Source organism: Panthera onca, chromosome D2 (genome assembly GCF_046562875.1).
Source record: "Panthera onca isolate mPanOnc1 chromosome D2, mPanOnc1 haplotype 2, whole genome shotgun sequence".
Lineage (NCBI taxonomy): Eukaryota > Metazoa > Chordata > Mammalia > Carnivora > Felidae > Panthera > Panthera onca.
Window position 1 is genome coordinate 41,514,984 of NC_138349.1, and position 19,360 is coordinate 41,534,343.

Sequence of the window (19,360 nt, forward strand, 5' to 3'; positions counted from 1 at the left end):
ATAAGATTCTCAGGCTCACAAGAGAAGAAAATGTTGATCACATTCAACCACCACCAGAGACACTTCCTAAAACCACAAATTACAAGTAGCAAATGAGAAGTGTCCCAGATGCATTGTACGAGGAATTTTATTCATATTAGTTAATTCTACATATAATTACCACTAGTTATCTTGCCAGCAGTGTAATTATGATAAGAATTTTGAAAAAGTGCTATGTAGGTGTTACAAGAAAGTGATTCCATTACAAACAGCTTTCTGTAATTAAATATGCCTGCTCCCAGGAGAAAAAAAATAATCATTGAATTTCAGAGTAAATTACACCATGTTTCAAAATCTGAAAGCTCAGCAAGATGGAGGACAAAAGCAGCATTTCCATCTGATTGTGATAACCAGATATAACAAATCTAAGCTGAACATTTGCAAGATTAATAAAAAGGTTTAATCGCCCAGTTACAAACCTATAATCAATCACTCAGAAAGAGCTTCAATTTTAAGCTCTAACTCATCTTCAAAATGCCCTTCACAGAGTAAGATCTATTATCTTGTACCAACCATAAAAATCTCTCTTTTTTCACTAATAACACATTAACAACAACAAAGGCTAAAGACTAAAAACACAGATTTTTTTTTCCCCTGCATAAATTTATAGCAGATACTAAGTACTTCTCCTCTAATCCTCCTTCCCCCATACTTCCCCAAAAGATTTATGACTTGGAGTAGTCCAATAACCTACATGAGGAAAAAGCTCATGGAATCTCTTAAAAAGCAATTTAACATAACATGGGTGTCCCCATGCTAAATGGCAGAAATGATAAAATGGCTTTTCTGGTTTGGAGTTTTTGATTCATGAAAGTCAACAATGCTAGCTAACTTAAGAGCATTTATTTATCCCTAAAGGGGCCTCTAATAATTTTAAACCATAAAACAATGAAGTGCTTTGAAGGAAAAAGATCCTTAAATAATAATGTCAAATGATTTGATGCAACAAATGGCACAGAGGAAACAAAACAAAGCATGCTAGATTCAGTACAAGAATGAATTGATAATAGGGCTCAAAAGGCCCCAGGAGTATTATAGCCCTGAGTAATAATAATTATGATACTCCTGAGGCATTAAGAAATTAAGTGACCAGTGTACTCCATTTCGGAAAGCCAGAACCTGGCCAAAAACTTTTATAAGGAAGTTAATCAAAGTTATGGTTTTTAAATGTTAGTATATTGAGGAGAAAAAAACAATCACATATAATACACATCATTCACTGGCAATAAACATGTTGCAAAAAGTCACAATTACTTCTCAAATCCTTACAATCACCTTTCATGCTTCACTATCTCTTGAACCCCTGGAAAAACCATTCACAAGTTTCCCAAATCCAGGATCTGCTCAGTCAACTCTTCTTGAACCACTTTGCAAATTGCTCAAACCTGGCAAGCAACTTTTCTCATCTACTTCCCAGTCTTTAAATGCATATAGTACCTAAAAAGACCTTACCTTTCTATATACAGTAAAACCTTGGTTTGCAAGTATAATTTGTTCTGGAAACATGCTTGTAATCCAAAGCACTCGTATATCAAAGCAAATTTCAAGAACCACTGACTCAGTTGTGATCATGTGATATTTGGCATCACAACTACTCATCTTGCAAGACATCACTTGTTTATCAAGTTAAAATTTATTAGAAATGTTTGCTCATCTTGGGACACCTGGGTGGCTCAGTCGGTTAAGCATCTGATTCAGCTCAGATCATGATCTTGTAGTTCGTGATTTGAGCCCCGCACAGGGCTCTGTGCTGACAGCTCAGAGGCTGGAGCCTGCTTCAGATTCTGTGTCTCCCTCTCTCTCTGCCCCTCCCCTGCTCACACTCTGTCTTTCTCAAAAATAAAACATTAAAAAAAATTTTTTTTAAACAATTATTTGCTCATCTTGCAGAACGCTTGCAGATCAAGTTACTCACAATCCACGGTTTAACTGTATTTCTCTTCCTTGGTAAATTCATGGCTTCAATTATGATCTCCCAGTTTTATTTCCAGACCAGAACTCTCTCCTATATATTCAACTGTCTCTTAGTCATCTGAGTATGTTCTATAGGTATTCAAACTATAAATAGTTAAAATCGAACCTTTCTTTCTTCCAAAACTCACTCTTCCTTCTGTATCTATTTCTTTTACCAGCAGCAGTACAATTCTTCTAGAAAAACTATTGGTTCATTTTCCTTTAGTGTCACCTTCACCTTAGGATCAGTCCCTTACAGAGTTATTCTCATTTATTCTTTGCACACACGGACCCTCAGGCTTCTAAAGCTTCTACTTTTTTCCTTCCTCATCTTAAATTCCACAGTCCATTAGACCACCACTAAGCCAACATCCCTGCTCTGCTCTCTCCTGATGCACTAACTTGGAATAACACAGTGTGGACCAAACTGGCTGTCTCCTGAGTCTATACAGAAGCTGCTGAACAAAAAACACAATGGTGCATACTGGTACTGCTTTTAAATTCAAGGCCTGAAAACTAAGCCAGGCAGATAATCCTAGATTTCCCTAGTCAGCTGTCTTTTCTAATTTCTACAGTACAGTTGACCAAGGAACAGCACAGGTTTGAATTGTGTAGGTCCACTCATATGTGAATTTTTTTCATAAATATAGCACAGTATTATATAAATCTATTTTCTCTTTCTTCTGATTTTCTAAATAGCATTTTTCTTAGTAACATTTTCTTTTCTCTAGCGTACTTTATTGTAAGAATACAGTATATGATACATATACATAATATGCATTAATCAACTATTCATGTTATCAGTAAAACTTCCCATCAATAGCAGGCTGTAAATAGTTAAGTTCTGGAGAAGTCAAAAGTTAGATGCAGATTTTCCACTGCATGAAGGCTGGCACCCCTAACCCCCACATTATTCAAGGGTCAACAGAATCTATTTCAAATAGTCCCCCTGCTCTTTAAATCTTCAACCTTACCTTACTTGCAGATAATAACAATCTCTTCCTAGAGAAAACCAAAGTCAGAAAATCTCTTGCCGAACTAATATCCATATATTTACTTTTGCTTCATCCTTCGTTATTACAATGTAACAGTGCTCTGAATAACTACTATTGCTCAAATAATCATCACTCTTTCTCCTAGCACTCAATAATGAATAAGGCCCTACTATTTAAAAAAAATACATACACACGCTTAAAAAACTCTATTTCACCATCAAAAGCAATCTCTAGCCATAGGCCCCTCTCTCTCCTTCCATTCAAATTTCTCAAGCACTATTTGCTATTTTGATCTCTACCCCTCAGAGAGTTCTCAACCTTCTGCTTCCATTTTCACCACTTCCATTAAACTCATTCACCAAGGTGATCAACAAACTCCTTGCTCTGCAAGTCAACCTAATTTTACTCAGCAGAATCTGGCACTGTTCACCACATTCTCCTCTTTCCTTGGGTTCCTAAAAACATTGCGTTTTCTGATTTTTCTCACTTATCAGTCTTCCCTTACAAACTCCTTTTCCCTGCCAGCCCTCAAATAGGATTGTCTTCAGCACAGTCCTGGCTTTCTTCTATTGTTATCTCTCCCAGGGCCATCTTATCCATTCTCATGGCTTCAGTTAATACTTAAAACTAGCTTTCAGGGGCGCCTGGGTGGCGCAGTCGGTTAAGCCTCCGACTTCAGCCAGGTCACGATCTCGCGGTCCGTGAGTTCGAGCCCCGCGTCAGGCTCTGGGCCGATGGCTCGGAGCCTGGAGCCTGTTTCCGATTCTGTGTCTCCCTCTCTCTCTGCCCCTCCCCCGTTCATGCTCTGTCTCTCTCTGTCCCAAAAATAAATAAAAAACGTTGAAAAAAAAAAAATTAAAAAAAAAAAAATAAAAAAAAAAAAAACTAGCTTTCAAATATTTAACTACCACTGAGCTTTTTCCTCTGCCCTAGATGCATATATTCAATGGTCTATTAAACATCTCCATTTAGATGTCTCAAAGCTACCTCAAGCTCTGAATGGACAATAAGGAAGAATTCATTCCATCTCCTTCAATCCCACCAAACCTATTTCTATGTTCTTTCTAGCTCTGGGTGCTATCACGGTGAACTCAGGTATTCAAGTCAGAAACACAGACATTATCCTTGACTCTTTATCCTCCCATATCCAATTTACCATACAGTTCTAGAGATTCAATCTTTTTACCACAAATTTATTCTCTTCGAACTCACCACTCCAACTCTGGCCAACATCTATTGTCTGAATTATTGTATTCTCCTAAAGAAGACCTCTAGTCTCCCTGCCCTCAATTCTTCATTCTACTGTCAGACTGATCTTCTAAATTTGATTAATTCCGAGAAATCTGCCCAGCCCATAACTCACTGCACCCCTTTAATTATGAGAGGGGTGGGCTTTGAAGCAGTTATGCTTCTGCTGTATGCTCTCCTGGCCATAGCTGATTATACCTAGGGGAAACAACTGACTTAATGAGCCAATTGGATTTTCTCTACGCAATCTGGAACTGGGAGAAAAACTAAGAGGCTGTGGGTTAGCTTTGTAGGTAAAAGAAACCGAGAAGCCAGTACAGAAAAAAAAGACAATAAAACAGAAGCTAGAGACAAGACACCTTGCGGTGAAGGTGAGGGAGAAGGAAAGCAAGAGCACCTGATACTAATTCAGGACGTGTTTTTGGTTCCAGACCTTTTTGAGGTGTGCTGTACTTCCTTACCCTTGCATACGCTGAATGTCTCTAGGTCACTTTGTGTTTTGCCAAAGTTTCTTACTTAAAACTAAAGCATCCTTAACAAAAATAATCCTTCTAACATGCAAATTTGATCCGGCATCTCCTTTGCTTAAAATCATACCTTGGTTTCCTTCTGCTCATAGGACAAAGCCCAAACCTTTCATGAGGGTTTTCAGGGCTATGGATGATTTAGCCCTGGCCTCCCCAGCGTCCAGCATACAGCCACAATTAATTTATTTTAGTTCCACAATGTACCACAATCTCTCTCACCTACAAGGTGACACATGGTTTCTTTTTACCTGCAACGTACTTCTCCCCACTCACTTTCCCTGGTCAAGACGTACACAACAGTAAGGTTTCTGAGTTTAGTGGCCAGTGCAGTCACTCTCGGGGCACAGTAGCTTTCCTCTATGGCAGCATATGTATTACTGTATTTGTAAATGTTTGGGCTTCCCATTGGACTAATAAAAACCCTGTAAGGACAAATAGCATTTGTTTTGTTCACAGTTGTGTTCTCAGAATCGCACAGCAGATACCTAAATACTTATGAATAAATTAATCTAATACTTATGAATAAATTAATCTAATACTTATGAATAAATTAATCTAACGAGTTGACAAATCATGTTGATTTTCCTCTGGTATCTTGGATAAATTCTTTATTTCTGTAGACACTATCCTATTCAATCTCATTTCTTCTTCTCTAAACTATTTCAATGAATTTTTTAATCTCTCCACCTAATTTCACCCCGTTGAAATCCATCCTATCTCCTATAACAACTAGGTATTAAAAAATGTCAATTCTCTCCTCTGCTTAAAAACTACCTCTAGAACAAAGCCTATTCAACTGTACTTCTTTTTATTTCTTGAACGTATCCAACTTTTCTGCCTTTACGTCTCTGTTCTCTTCTGTGAAACACCTTTCTCCATCATTTCCAAGTGTTTAAATATAAGCCATCACATAAGGCCAGAAAATGGTACTTGTCATCTGAATTTTATCTATACCTTTCATGACACTTAGTATTAGTATTTTTTATACTGTACTAAAAGTTACCTATATATCCAACTGTAAAATTTTATGTCAACAAAAAATGTCAAGTTTCTTGGTTATGCAAAGATAAAACATGTAAAGCAATTCAATGTAAATGATTTGAATGAGTTATTAATGCTCCCGAATATGATAATGACTACTTATTAGTAATAAAATTCTATTTGTCTACAACATAGACTTTTCATGTTTAAAATGTTTTCGTTACCAAGGGTTGTTGTTTTGTCCTGGTTAATGACATCCCTTTAAAAAACTAACTTGAAACTTACTTTGTATTAACTAAAATGTCTTAATTGTAAAAGTATACAATTAACAAGGGTATTTCAGTCAATATTAAATTTTCCTTTGTGGGCTTGGTATCTCAGATGGTTCTTGGGTTTAACACCTGCTAATCATTCAATTAAATATTCAAGTCCAGAAAAACAAAGTGAAATAACATTTGTGATTATGCAGCAGGGATGAGTCAAGAAAGTAAGATTTTTTTGGTTTTAACACCTTCTGTCACTCAAATATTCACATCCAGAAAAACAAAGTGAAATAACATTTGTGATTACACAGCAGAGAGGATTCAAGAAAGCAAGATTTTTTTTTTTTGAAGCCAGCCATTAAAGTGCAGTAAGAAAGCTTTCCAAATATCCTAGCTGCTTCAGAATAGTTAGCTGCCAATACTTAGGGCGAAAAATTTACTTTTCAATCCTATATGGCATTTTTTTCCCCAACTATGTGTCCCAACCCACTGATGGACCATGAAATCAATTTTGATTAGATTTTTCAAATGAAACAGAAGAGAACAGAGTATCAGAGAGAGAAGCTCATGTGTTAATAATTGTGAAACTTTTACTTTCACACACACACAGTGTATACTGTATCTGTATTTTTGTGATGTTTTTATGGACCAGATATTGGTTATGGACCACAATCAAAAAAGTCAAAATAGCAAACCAATGACATTTACAAGACACAGGGATATAAAATATACATTAAAAATATTCATTTAAAAAAATCCGTTCATTTCCAACTAACAATACGTTATAATGGGTTAAATATTTGACTATACCTAGGGTTCTCTTATTACACAAGACATAGACACTTCAAATTATGGAAAACAGATTAGATAAACTGTAGTCTGTAAGAATTCTCATTTTATTTTTTATTTCTTGTGGACTTTACTTGCCAAGAACATTCTACAAGATATGAAGTAGAACATGCTAGCTATTAAATTCTACCTATTGTGACTTCTCCTTGAATCAGGAAGAGACTAAACAATAAAATATGCAATTAAGATTTAGAGTAAGTTGATTCAGCAAGATACAATTGTTATCCAATTGTCATTCCACCACTGTAACTCACTGAACATGCACATTCCTTGACAACTTAGAATTCCTTCCTTATATCTAAAAAATAACTCAGATACATAGCTATCGATAATAAAATGGCTAGAAATTCCACACACTTTTTAAAACACCTTTGCCAAGGCACCTGGGTGGCTGAGTCGTTAAGCATCTGACTCTGGCTCAGCTCTAACTTTGCCAAAGTTTCGTTATAGACAGATAATTATACATTCCCCTTGAAAGATAGAATTAAGACTCTCTTTAGCTTATCATTATCTTGGTTATCAAGAGTTAGCAATGCTTTGGAATTTCCATACAATGCAACATTTTATAAATACAGTAACTGTCAATGCCCAATAATACATCAAATGGAATAAAAATCTCAATGTAAGCAGTGTGTAGGGTAATTTACAAGGTGACAAGTATAAATTACTCATGGTCATGGGATGACATTGTTTAACTGCAATTTGATGACATAAAATAACATCAATGTGTTCAAGTCAGGAGTTATTTTTGTTTTCATAGTTGTGAAGGTACAATATCAACTTTGAAAACTCTGAAGGATATGTACCTAACGACTGTTTACTAATAAGTGGAAAAGGATGAAGACTACAGAACCAAGAAAAATGATACCACAACCATAGAGAAATTAAATACCTGTTTTATGTAATTTTTTTTTAGTTTGTTTTACTTTATTTCAGTCTTGTTTACTTAAGAACCTTAGACAATGACTATATTTCCTGTTTTACACAGCTACATGACCCTTAAAGAATGGAGAATACAAGGGAGTTTTGTGAAAAGAAACAACCTGTTATCTAGTTACAATACTGTTAATATGTTGTGTATTTTTATTTCAGTCACTTGTCATTTTCTTTTAAATCGTATCATTTCAAACTGAATGGAATCAATTCGTAGTTATTACCATGGGTACTAAATATATACATATACAATACCTGAAAAATAAGGTTAGGTACAATTTCTCTGGATAAATCACTTTTTACACAAAGTTTACTATCATTATAAGATTATGTCAAAGATAGTATGAGTGATTGCTCTAGTTTCCCAAACACTTCTTTATTATAACATCAAAGGTGGCTAAAAGATCAACTGTCAAAGGCCATCAATCCACTGGAGTATCTCCCTTTCTGTCAAACTATGGAAGGATCTAACCAGTTAAACACTAAAATTGGTTCTGATACTTCAGGAAATAATAGCTTTCTCTTGGTCAAAAGAATAAAAGCAACCCTTGACATGCCAGAGTCCCAGGTTCCCTTTCCGGAGGCACAAGGACCATTATTCCAGGAGACAACACAGATGCCTAGAAAGAACAAAAGCCCTGAAGTAGGTCTGGCATGGATCCAAATTTTGCCTCTCCATTTACTAGTTGTTTGATCCTGGGCAATTTACTTAACCCAGTTGATTCCTCTGTTTCTACATCTGTAAAATGGAGATATTTGTACTTATCTTCCAGGCTACTGGGAAATAATCAAATTAAATACTGTACATTAAATAAGAAACTGGAGGAGCGCCTGGGTAGCTCAGACAGTTAAGTCTCTGACTTTGGCTCAGGTCATGATCTCACAGTTTGTGGGTTCAAGCCCCGTGTAGGGCTCCCGTGTAGGGCTCTGTGCTGACAGCTCAGAGCCTGGAGCCTGCTCTGGATTCTGTCTCCCTTTCTGCCCCTTCCCCACTCGTGCTCTGTCTCTCTCTCTCTCTCTCTCTCTCTCAAAAATAAACAAAACGTTTAAAAAAATTTTTTTTAAATAAGAAACTGGAACATGATAAGCATCCAACCAATCTTAGTTCCCTTTCCTTTCCACTTAACAACTAAAACCATGAACATAAAATATTTCTAAAAAAAATAGTCTTTAAAAATCTTCTACAATATCAACACAGACAATGTCAAAACAAGATAAAATTCTCCTCATGATATACACATGACTGATTACAAACACAACTTCCTTCAGCTATTTCATTCTACCTTACTTGGCTTCAGAAACTCAAGGAAAAAAAACTAATGCAATGGGCTTCTTATTGATAAACATTTCCTGTTTATTCATCTGGTATTTCCCCCTCACTGCCTAGTACAGTGCCAAACACATAAACACTCAATAAATATTACCACTGCACTGAAGCAAATATTCCTAATGTGCCTCAAAACCTTATAAAGTACCACCATATTCTGCAAAATGCCTCAGAAGACTATGAGTCAGGAAGAAAAGGATGAGTTACCAACTGTGTGCCTAGTTTGAGGGAATCTATATACAGACTGTTGGCAAGTGAACTGAGGTCCAGAACAGCTCTTCAAAGTAAAATATAAAATCTTCTAAGAATTGTAAAATATACTTTACCTTCTTTACTTTTATATGAAGGACACTTCAGCTACTTCTCAGATGTTTCTAAATAATCAGAAAATGTGAGGAATTTGCAATTAGGTATAAGTAAAGCACTGGAATAACTGGTCCAGATAAGAGCCCATCCAGACACCTTAAAAGCAAGCAGTATTCAGAAAACGGAAATCACAGGCGTAGCAGGCAAACATCAGTATGTGCTGCCAAAGTGGTACGCCTGAGCCATCTAGTGGATATGAGAAAAAATAAGTTTATTTCTGTAAGAAAAATGCCTACTGTCCCAATTCTCTTCTATGAAGAAAACAATAAGGTGTATGTTTTGGGGAACAGTAAATGACAATCTAGAAAAGAAAGTAGAGAACTAAGAAGTAGGTACTGAAGAAAGATGAAGAGAATTAAAGGGGTAACAAGTTTATCTGGATGTCATTCAGATTTTATGGATACAGATGATTAACAGAGACAAACACTCATCCTTGAATTTTTCTTAAAACCATATCATCAGAATACATGCAAGTATGTAAAAGATAAAATAAGAAAGATTTCCTCCAGCTACAAAGGTCTGTGGAAAGGCTATAGGCAGTAGAAACAAGATGGCAGCCTCTGGTTGAAAAAAAAAAGGGGGGGGGAACTGGGAACAGAGTAACAGATGATGCCACCTTTCTGCCTGAGGATTCCCATGCTATTAGGGTTATGAGGACCCCAGCTCACTTAGGATCTCCTGGCACTCACTCCCTGCACCGCCTAGCAGAGCAGGAGGCCCTAGGAAAATGTCTAAGACTTAATAAACTCCAGGCCCCAGGAAGGACAAGAGGATTAAACTCTCCCAAGTACTCAAATCAACAGCACTGCTTCTAAAAGTCAGAATGTGAAAATGTAAAAGATTCAGAAGCCACAAATTACTTGAACAGTGTGATACTGGGCAATTAAATTTGGAATAAGAGGCAAGATTTTAACTCTAAACTTTAATGGGTTTTTAGGTGCCCCCCCCCCCCGGAGGTTAATTAAAAGAAAATGTGGGGTTTTTTTTTGGTTTGAAGTTTTTTCCAATTAACTCACATTTAACAATGGAAACTGTGTTCCAAGCTCCAAAGAGTAAAGATGACTGCCTGACCCCAAGATGCAGAAACACTAGTTAGTAGGAATAAGACACCAACTCAAGTTCATTTTAATGCAAAACAGAAAAACAAGAGTCAGAAAAGATACAAATACAGTGCTACATAAATCTTTGAAGCTAAGAATTTAGCCTGAAAAAAGACAACTTTTACTTATGTATCATTCTTTCTGAGATTTAGGCAGGGAGGGAGAGGAGGTGGAGGGGATGGGTATGTGGGTAAAGAGAATAAATTATAAAAAGAGGCAAAAGACCAAAAAAAAGGGGGGGGGGGGAGGCGAAACCAGCACTGTAAAGAAAGAGTAAAAAATAGTCCGTTTTGTGGGGCATACAAGCCTCATGAAGGATCTATAGCTGGAAATAAGACTAGAAAGGTGGGATGAGTTTATTTTTGCATTGCAGACCTTGGAGAACCATCTAAGGGCTTTTATGAAAGGCAAATGAACCTGGACAGGTCAATGGAAATGAGTGAAGACTTAAAGAGTACTAGAAAGAAAATCAATAGGGTTTTTTGTTAACCAGCTGAATATATAGGCATGAGGAAGAGGCTACTAGAATTGAAGACAATCTAATGTGTGTGCCAGGAAATGTACTGGTTATTACTAACCCAAGTAGAAAACACAATTATGTCATGTAACATATTGTTTTACATATGAATTGGTAAGATGAAAAATGCAAGCTAAGAAGTGCTCCTTGGGAAAGACTTACAAGGGTTTTGTTTGTTTTTTGTTTGAAGAGAAAGTTAAGGAAGAAAGTAAAGGAGAATGGGAGAGAGGGAAGGAGTAAGGAAGAAACGACAACAGCAATCAGGGTAAGGAGGAAAACGTGGAGAAGTATGAGAGAGCAATGTCAGCAGAGTGGAGTGGCTTGAAAACTGAAAAGGAGATAAAAAGGAGAGAGGTGATATCTCTAATACATTTCCTTTTTGAAAAGGGTAAGCATTATTCTATATGCAATACGGAAACATTTAAGCCTAGGTGGAAGTTGAAAGGATTCATGTTCAGTGGCTTGTTTTGGCACTGAAAACAACATAAGGTCCTGGGTAACAGTAAGAGATTGGGAACAGAGGGGGGAAAGCTTGGGAAAGTGAATAAAATGAAAACATTGTAAAGTAAGTTCAGTGGTGATCAGAAGTCAAATAAGGGCAGTCAACGAAAATAAATAAAGAGGCTGGCAACACCAGAAAAGCAGAAAGATGAAAAAATTGGTTTTAGAAATGACATTTTTGAGATTTTAGTAATCTGATCAGGTAGTAGTGTCTAAGAGAGTTAGGGAAATACAAAAGCAGACTGCTCTAAAAAGTGGGTCAGGTTCCCATTTCACATATAAAAGTAGCCAGCTTGATATCATTTTCATATTGATCAGTTCAAGTCTTTCACTTCTTCTGATCTCATTTTGGTTATTTATATGTTCTAAAAAAAAAAATCAACCATTTCATCAATATAGATTTACTGGTGCATAAATGTAGAAAGAATTCATCTTGTAAAATCTATCACTTATCAAAAGTGTATTACATATATACACACACTTAAAGAATAAAGTGTATGTACATCAGTGTAACCACAACTCATTGCCAGTCCCTTGAAATTCCTCCCCAATGCCATCTCTGCCATCCACAAGAGGTAACCATTTATCCAAGTTTGGAGAATCTTTCCCTTGCTTTTCTTTATAGCTTCACAATCTAGTCATTTATCCCAGTCATATTTTTCAGTTTTGCCTCTTACTGAACTTCATATAAAAGAAATCACAAACATATTGTTTTTTCTTCTTTCATTTGATTTTATAACTATGATATGTGAGAGACAGAGACAGAGAGAGGGAGAGGGAGAGAGAGTGCATGTGTTTGTGTACCTGTAGTTCATTGTCCCTGTAGAATGGTATTCCACTACATGAACACACCACAATTTATCCAATTTACTACGATGGAGATTTAGGTTGTTTCCCATTTTGGGCTGTAATGAAAAACACTGCTTTGAACATTCTTGTAGATATCCCCCATACACATTTGCTTATGCTCTTTCTAGGGTATTTACCTAAGAGTTGAGCTGCTGGGTCATAGGATAAGCACATGTTCAGCTTTACTAGGTGATACCAAATTATTTTCCAAAATGGTTAACACCAACTCTTGGAATTGACAAAATTTTTAATGTAAACTAATAGTATCTCATGTAGTTTTAGTTTACATTTCTTTAAAGCTCGTGTAACAGGGTTTTTTTTTTAATGATAAAACTAAAATTACCTTAATGGAACAGTAAAGTATAAACAGAAAACTACTGAAAATGACACCTGGAACTGAATTAATGAAAAAAAAAAACATTAAAACTTGAGGGATAAAGTTATGCAGTATAATGATGGAAGGAAATTCACACTTAAGAAAAGTAAAAATTAATAAGCCAAATGTGAACCCAAGAAAGTTAGAAGAAGAGTATCAAAATAAGTCCAAGAAGTACAGTAAAAGGAAGAAAATAATGAAGATGAAAGCACAAATTAATGAAACAAACATTACAGGGATCAGCAAAAAGCTGAATTTTTTTATGAAACACTAAGTTGGGAGATTCACACGTTCTGATTTCAAAATTTACCACAAAACTGTAGTAATCAAAACAGTATGGTATTAGAGTAAGGACTGACAAGTAGATCATAGATTCCAGAAATACACACACACCAATGGTCAACTGATTTTCAACAAAACGCCAAGATAATTCTATGCACTAATAGTCTCTTCAACAAACAGTGCTAGACAGCTAGATAACAACATGGAAAGGAATGAAACCCTTATCTATACCATATTAAAAAATTAGCTCAAAATGTATCAGAGACCTAAATACAAAAGCCAAAACTCCTGAAAAACTGAGGAGTAAATCTTAACCATGGATTTGGCAATGATTTTTTAAATATGTCCCCAAAACCACACTAAACAAAAGAAAAAAAACGGATGAATTGGACGGACCTCACCAAAATTAAAAACTTTGTACATCAAAGGACATTATCAAGAAAGTGAAAGGCAACCCACAGAATAAGAGAAAATATTTGCAACTCATATTATCTGACGAAGGTCCAGAATTCAGAATATATAAAGAACTCGTACAATTCAGTAACAAAAAGACAATTGCCTCAGTCGGTTAACCAGCTTCGGCTCAGGTCATGATCTCACAGTTGGTGGGTTCAAGCCCATGTTGGGCTCTGCGCTGACAGTGTGGAGCCAGCTTGGGATTCTCTCTCCCACTCTCTGCCCCTCCCTGATTCACACTTTCTCGCTCTCTCAAAATAAATAAATAAACCTTAAAATAAATAAATAAATAAATAAATAAATAATGGGCAAAAACATTTCTCCCAAGATTAAATACAAATGGTCAGTAAGCACATGAAAAGATATTCAACATGACTGGCCATCAGGCAAACTCAAATCAAAACCCCGAGATAGCACTTCATATCCACTAGGATGGCTATAACAAAAACACAGACGATAACAAGCACTGGTGAGATGTGGAGAAATTTTAGCCCTTGTATATGGCTAGCAAAAATATAAAATGGTGCAAATGCTGTGGAAAACAGTTTGGTGGGTGCTTCAATAAGTTAAACATAGAATTAATTAACATATGGCCCAGCAATTCCCCTCCTGGGCATAAATGCAAAAGAAATGAAAATAGGTCCTTCTACCCAAATATTCATGGCAGTACTAGTCACAATTACCAAAGGTAGAAACAACCCAAATGTCTATCAACTGATGAATGAACAAACCAGATGTGGTACATATATACAACAGAATGTTATTCGGACAAAGGAAGAAAGTAGTGATGATACATGCTACAACATGAGTGATCTGAACTGAAAAACACTGGTAATAAAAGAAGCCAGACATAAATGGCCACATATTGTATGACTCCATTTATAAGAAATATTGAGAACAGGCAAATCCATAGAGACAATAAGTAGATACGAAGTTGCCAGGGGCTGGAGTTGGGGAAGAAGCGACTACTTAATGCGTACAGGGTCCCCTTCTGGAGTAGTGAAATGTTTGGGAACTATACAGTAGTGTATACTAGAGTATACAGTTGTGCAACACTGTAAATATAGTAAACGTGACCGATGGTAAATTTTATGTGTATTTTAAAAATTGAAAAATTTTAAGAAAGACTAACAAAAATTGATGAATTTCTGGCAAGACTGAGCAAAAGGCAGCACAAGCTCCCCTTAATAAGAGTGGTGGAAAAAAAAGGGATGTGACTACAAATTCTACAGACATGCAATAGCTAAAAAGATGCTATAAGGTTTTACGTCAATATTCTGTCTGCTCGTTTTATCAGTCAATGAGAGAAAGCTGAAAACTCTCAAAATTATGCTTATGTCTTTTTTTCCTTCTTGTATTATTTCTGCATTTTTTTGCTTTACATATTTTTGGGGGTCACAGTATGAGGTATCTAACATTTAGAATTAATTTTTGTATTAAACTGTATCTTTTATTAATGTGAAACAACCCAATTTATCTCTAGTAAAGCTTTTCCACTTAAAAATATGTACTAGTATTTGCACAATGTATCCTTTCCACCCTTTTACTGTCAACTTTATTTTGTAGACTGTATAGTAAAAATTTCAAAATCCAGTCCTAAATTAATTGAGACTTAGCCCATTTTATATTTAACATGGTTTACAAATATAGTAGGATTTATGTCCATCATTTTGTTTTCTGCTTATTCTGTAAATTGTTTTTGCCTGTTTCTTTCTTTCTTAGGATTTCATACTCTTCCTTATTCAATTCCCTACCCTATATGTCAAAGTTATTCCTTCTATTTCTTTTAGTTGCTACTCTTTATGTCAACATACATGTTACTTTTTACTTTAATGGTTCTGTTGGTTGGGTAGATATATCTCATAATCTTAATTTGTATTTTGCTGATGGCTGGTAGTACTGAACATCTTTTTATATGCTATTTGCCACCCATATATCCTCTTCATTACAATGTTTCTTCACATCTTCTGCCCACTTTCTAACTGGACTGCTTTTTTACTATTGGGATTTAAGAATTTTTTACTTATTTCAGTTATGAGTGCTTTGTCACATAGGTGGGCTGCTAACATTTTCTCCCACTACGTAGTCTGTCTTTTCATCTTTTTTTTTTTTTTTTTTTTTTTTATTTTTTTTTTTTCAATGTTTTGTATTTATTTTTGGGACAGAGAGAGACAGAGCATGAACGGGGGAGGGGCAGAGAGAGAGGGAGACACAGAATCGGAAACAGGCTCCAGGCTCCGAGCCATCAGCCCAGAGCCTGACGCGGGGCTCGAACTCACGGACCGCGAGATCGTGACCTGGCTGAAGTCGGACGCTTAACCGACTGCGCCACCCAGGCGCCCCTGTCTTTTCATCTTTTTAACATGGTCGTTCATGGAGCAAATATTTTTAATTTTTTTGATTTTTTTTTCTTATATGAATTGTGTTTTGGGGGTCATGTCTAGGAACCCTTCACCAAGTCCTAAGTCTCAGAGATTTTCCTGTGTTTCCTTTTTGAAGATTTATGGCTGCAGGATTTACATTTAAATCTATTATCTATTTTGAGTTAATTTTTGCGTCATGTATGAGGTTTAGGTTAAAGTTCATTTGGTTGCCAGCACCAAATGTATACTCCGTTGTGCCAGCACCATTTGTTGTAAAGACTATCCTTCCTCCATTCTCTTTTACACATCTACCAAAAATAAATTGACCTTACTTATGTGGATTTGTTTCTAGTCTGTCCCAGTGACCTATAGGTCTGTCTGACACTACCAAACAGTCATGATTATTCTAGCTACATAATAAGTCTTGAAATCATGTACAGTAACTCTTCCCATTTTATTCTTCCTTTTTCAAAGTTGTTTTAGCTACTCTACTTCCTTTGCCTTTCCATATAAATTTTAGGATGATTTTGTCCATACCCACAAAAATACTTTGCTGAGATTCTGACAGGGCTTTTGTTAAACTTGTATAGCCATTTTGGGAAAACAGACTTCAGTACTTTGTTGAGTCTTCCAACCTATGAACAAAGTATCTCTATTAATTTAGATTTTAGATTTCTTTCATCAGCATCTTATAGTTTTCAGTATACAAGTTTTATACATTTTGTTAGTTTCATATATAAGTATTTCATTTTTTAAAGCAATTACAAATGGTATTGGTATTTTTAAAATATTTTTATTTATTTTTGACAGCATGAACAGGGGAGATGTAGACAGGGGGACAGAGAATCCAAAGTGGGCTCTGTGCAGCAGAGAGCTTGATGCAGGCTTGAACTCACAAACCATGAGATCATGACCTAAAGTCAGACACTCAACTGACTGAGCCACCCAGGTGCCCCAGTAGTGGTTTTTTTTTTTGTTGTTTTTGTTTTTTTTGTTTTTTTTTTTTTCAGTTTCTACATGTTCATTGCTGGAGTACAGAAACTGCTTTTTGTATGTTAATCTTGTGTCCTGTGATCTTGCTGGACTCACTTGTTAGTTCTACAGGGTTTTTTTGTAGATTATTTGGGATTTTCTACAGACGTGATCATATCACAGGCAAATAGGAACAGTTTCCTCTCTCCCTTCCCAATCTGGATGTATGCCCTTTTTTTCCTTCTTATTGTGCTGCCTGAAACTTCGAATACTATGCTGAATAAGAGTAGTAAAAATGGACATCCTTGACATATTATTTCCAATAATAAGAGTATTCTTTCTTTAATCAAGTATGACATCAACTGCATGCTTTCTTTATATGTTCTTTATGAATTTGAAGAAGTTTCCCTCTATTCTTAATTTTCTGAAGGTTTTAGTAGTGAATGGTATTCAACTTTGTCAAATGCTTTTTCTACAACAACTGATATGATCATGTGACTTTTCTTCATTATCCTGTTAATATGGGTGATTACACTGCCTGATTTTCAAACACTTGAGCCAACCTTGCATTCCTGGAATAACGTCCACCTGGTCCCAGTGTATAATTTTTTATACACTGCTGAATTATATTTACTTACATTTTGTTTAAAGGTTTTTTGCACCTATTCTTATGAGAGCGATACTGGTGTACAGTTTTGTGGGGTTTTTTTGGTAATGTCTTTGATTTTGGTGGCAAAGTTAATACTAGTTTCATAAAATGAATTAGGAAGGGTTCATTCATCTTATACTTACTGGCAGAGACTGTGTACAAAAAGTATGCATTCTTCAAGCATTTGGTAGAATTCTCCAGTGAAACTATCTGGGTCTAGTTTTCATTTTAAAATTACAAATTTTCTTAAAATTTTCTTTAAAATTACAAAATTTCTTAACAGTTATGGAGCTATTCAAATTATATCATACTGTGTGAGCTGTGGCAGCTTGTGCTTTCTGAGCAGTCAGTTCATTTCATCAAAGTTGCTGACACTTACTCTTTGTTGAGAATTTCTATTTTTTCATTTATTTCAATATGTTTGCAATTGCTTGTTGAAACATTTTCTTGGTGCTGCTTTAAAATCCTGTCTTGATGTTGGCATGTCTTAATTGTCTTTTCTAATTTGAATTAAAACATTTCTGGTTCTTGATATATTTTCAATTGAAACCTGGATATTTGGGGTATTATGTTATGAGACTCTGGATCTTTTTAAATATTGTTATAGCAGGCTTTCTCTAAGAATGCTCTGATGAGGAAAGAATACAGCCTCATTACTGCCTGGCATGGGTGGTAGTCCAGATTATTCATCAGGTTTTTCTTGACCACAAGTGGGCAGGGAGGGAAGGAGGAACTCCTTGCTATTTGAAGGTGGGAGCTCATGATCCTCAATACTGCCCCAGCTAGGAAAAGTGTACAGTCACTGTTCCCCACATTACCACCACTGACACCACTGGGGAGGGGTTGCCTTGTTATGCCCGAGAAGAGTGGAAGTCTAGGTCTCTACTTGGCTTTTGCTAATCAAGGTGGTCTTTCCTGTGTATTTGGCTGGAGCCGAGCAGTTATTGCCTAAAAGTTTTTCCTCCCACTAGGCTATTCCTTTTCTAGTCCTTGGTTAAAAAGAAGATAGACTTTTCTCAGAGTTTTATTGGTCTGTGCCCGACATTTCAGGGTTGCCAACTTCTCCACACTCATTCTAGAATATATGAGGCAATAAGAAAACCCAGGATTTTTACCATCATGTTATTTAGGTCCTGAGGTCCTAAGCCAATCTACCTTCTTCTCTCAACTTTTCAGGACTCTTACATTTGTTTTATCCATAATGTCTAGGGTTTTAGCTGTACTTATTAGGAATAACAGGGAAAAGTGTATCTATTCCATCTTTCTGGAAGCAGAAGTCTATACTGCATCACTTTTAAGTTTACTTTTATATTTTCTTCAGGGTTAAGCTTGGTAAAGAGGGGCAGATTGTGTGTGCATGTGTGTGTGTGTTGGTGTGTAGGGTGCATGTGTGTGTTAAAAAAAAATCAGATTTTGAACTCAAAGAGATGATCCTGATTTATTTCATTCATACACTTCCCCTTGACACTACAAATATTTGGTAATTTCACTTATTTCACAAAATATTTAGGATTGGTTTTCTAGCAGAATATAAAAAAGAGCCAAGGCTTGTATACTTGCTGACTCACAAGCCAAATTGAGAAGGCACCCAATAGTTAAGAGTGAGTCAACCATAAGGAAATAAAGTGGGGAATTCATAGAAATATTGGATCAAGCCATGAAACTGGGAATCCCTGACAAGTTTATCTGAATCTCTACTATTTCCTATGGTCTTGTTTATTCTCTGTATATTTTACTCTCAGAGATAAGGATGTCAAAGTCTTCCACTATGATTTATCAATAAAAAAAGGCCCGTTTTGTTCTGTTAATGTCTA

At 35.9% G+C, this 19,360-nt stretch overlaps 1 protein-coding gene across 7 annotated transcripts in view; it reads right to left on the bottom strand.

Annotated features, from left to right (window-relative positions):
- MAPK8 (mitogen-activated protein kinase 8) overlaps positions 1–19,360 on the bottom strand; it is a 101,633-nt gene that overhangs the window by 54,432 nt on the left and 27,841 nt on the right. The window contains exon 1 of one of the 7 annotated variants that reach the window (XM_078434505.1): positions 5,011–5,184. The exons of the other annotated variants lie outside the window; for them this stretch is intronic. The gene's annotated coding sequence lies outside the window, so the exon portion shown is untranslated. Of the gene's footprint in view, positions 1–5,010; positions 5,185–19,360 lie in introns of those variants that run through there. 7 annotated transcript variants of the gene reach the window in all.